At 34.3% G+C, this 2,798-nt stretch overlaps 1 non-coding gene across 1 annotated transcript; it reads left to right on the top strand.

Moving 5' to 3' along the window:
• The first annotated feature begins 243 nt into the window (after positions 1 to 243).
• LOC138890983 (small nucleolar RNA Z266) lies at positions 244 to 339 on the top strand. Its single transcript, XR_011407345.1, has one exon. It is a non-coding gene; the product is annotated as a small nucleolar RNA Z266 (small nucleolar RNA).
• Positions 340 to 2,798: the final 2,459 nt, after the last annotated feature.

The raw sequence follows: 2,798 nt of genomic DNA, 5'->3' as shown, positions 1-2,798 counted from the left end.
GTGGTGAGTATGGTCATATCCGGAGGGCCATTTGAATAAAATAAACTCATATCAATGGTCCCTTGGAGGTATCTGAATATATGTTTAATACCATTCCAGTGTCTTTGTGTTTCTGACTTGCCTTTATGGATTATACTGTTTCAATTTGCTTGCCGTAGTCTAACTTATAGGTACTTCGGATTGCTCTAGTAGATGGGGAGATGTACATTTTATTGCCAGCTTTTTGGTAAATCTACTCTTTTTTTGTGGCAAGGCTGATGAAAACAAATTAGATGTGTGAGAGGCGAATTCCTCTATGAGCTTAACATCGAGGCATATTTATATTCTGACTTGCCTTTATGGATTACTCCACTGTTTCAATTTGCTTGCTGTAGTCTGACTTATAGGTGCTTCGGATTGCTCTAGTAGATGGGGAAATGTACATTTTGTTGCAAGCTTTATTGGTAAATTAGATGATGAAAAGATGATGAAAACAAATTAGATGTGCGAGGGGTGTATTATGAGCTTAACATCGAGGCATATTTATATTCCAACGTGCCTTTATGGATTACTCCTCTGTTTCAATTTGCTTGCCGTGGTCAGACTTATAGGTACTTCGGATTGCTCTAGCAGATGGGGGGATGCACATTTTATTGCAAGCTCCGAGATTGGTGGGTACTCAGTCGCAGTAGCAGGGTTCCCGTGATATGGTTCAGGCACCAGGTGTTCCACAGCCCGCCCAACCAGCTAGAGGTAGGGGCAGAGGTGGAGGTAGAAGTGTTAGAGGTGTGAACACGTGATTTTTGCCCTACATGAAAATAACTCCTAAAAATAGACAAAAAATAATTGTCAATAATTTTAAGAATTTTTCTTTATTTTGCATTTCATGCATTTTTAATATTTTTAAATCATAGAAAAAATCCTAAAAATTGTCATTTTTACATATTTAACTTTTAGCCTTTAAAATTAGCATTTTTCTTTAGTTTTAAGTTAATTAGTTATTTTAATGTTAAAAATAAATAAAGAATTTTAATTTTTACAAAATAGATTGATATAGGATTTTAATAAATTGGATTTTAAAATCGAAGAAAAGAAAAGGAAAACAAAGAAAGGCAAAAGGGTCATTTTGAAGCTCAAAATTGGACTAGGCCAGCTTGGAATGACCCATTTGATTTAAATCCCTAGCCCATTTTAAAGGCCTAGACCATTGACCCATTAACCCTTTACCCTCTTTATACCCTAAATTCCTCACATTAAATAGACCTAAGAAAAATACCATCAGATTAAAAAAAAAATACCTTACCCCTTGAACCACGGCGGATTTTTCTTCTCTATTGAACAACAAGAAACAAAACAAATCTTTGCTTCTTTGCTAAAAAGTCTCACGATCCAGATTTGAAAATTCAAGAAGAGTGTCCAAAAACCAAAACAAAAAACAGGAACAAAAGAGGGATTTCAAGGCTATTTTCTACTTCTGCTTCGTTGCTTGATAATTTCCGGAAATCCGAGTGCTATTTGAGCTATATAACTGATATCCACTGTTGTTTGGGTTGTTCCTGTTCTGTTGATTCACCTGCTCTGATTTTATTTAGCTATTCGGAAATCTCTACGTTGCTTTTGAGGTATGAACTTGATTCAGATCATGTAATCGCTGATTTGGTGCTATAATACCTTGAATTTGTAGTAATTTTATCTGTTTTATGTGTCCGAAATGTATTCCAATATCACCTGCCCAAATGATTGAATTTGAATTACTCTGGTGCGTGAAATTAGTATAAATCCATGTAGAAAAGAGGCATAGTTATCTGCATAAGTGTTCCTGTTGTAATTAATCTGAGCGCAATATGAACATGATAGTAATTTATAGACTTTCTAAGTGCGCAGACATGAACAGATGAATGGACTTTTTGATATTTTTTATCCATTGCATTCTAGTGTAAATTTGGATGAATGTTATCACGTTAATTACAGTCACTTGGAAAGGCATGGCGCAACAAGGTTTTGCTTTGCTCACACCCTTACTCTTGTGCTATACATATCTGATTGGTCTTTGTATCTATAGAATTAAAGATAGATAATTTAAGTCTAGATTTGAGGAGATATGTTGTTGTAGGGTTGCTACAGCAGATGCCTTTTAATTATTTGGACAGAATTTGTGGCATTGGAAAGTGTTTGTCCTTTCTTCTCTATATGAATGTGAAAATCCTTTTCTTTGGCAGTATTCTGTATCCTTGGATTTATGGATAAGCCTCAATGATCTTGTTTGTGGTGTGCATGTTAATTAGCGATATTGTTTTTTCATTTAAGATAATTGAATATTTTTGACGCCATATAGATGCTATCTTTAGTTTAATTGAGTAAAAATATGTAAGGGAACAACGGTTTTTGGTTGATCTAGATTGTTTTCATTCTGGACGAGTTGTTTTTGTAGTTCCAAATTTGAATAATGTGTATTCGTATTCTTAATTAATTTTTAGATTGTCTTATATGTACTTCTATAAAGAAACTCCATAATACTTGAATCTTTCATACGCGTTCTTGATCTCTAGGAAAATAATCAATTCCCAAACGCGTAGTTGCTTTAGGCGCGTAATTTAATTTAACTTCCTTAAACTCGGGTGTGCATTTATGTGACCCAAATCCAAATCTCAACAACGTTGGATAAAATGTGTCGGGGACCGCGGGTGTATTTATGTGACGTCGTTCAAGATGTATTTTAAATGACGTTGCAATCTTCCTTAAATATAATTAAACAAAGCGGTTAAAATTAAAATTGAAGCATAGGCTAAAACATGTATTAAAATCAGATAACAGGCTGA

Source organism: Nicotiana sylvestris, chromosome 4 (assembly GCF_000393655.2).
Source record: "Nicotiana sylvestris chromosome 4, ASM39365v2, whole genome shotgun sequence".
Lineage (NCBI taxonomy): Eukaryota > Viridiplantae > Streptophyta > Magnoliopsida > Solanales > Solanaceae > Nicotiana > Nicotiana sylvestris.
Note: the sequence above shows the minus strand (reverse complement) of the source record. Positions and strands in the feature narration are given on the sequence as shown.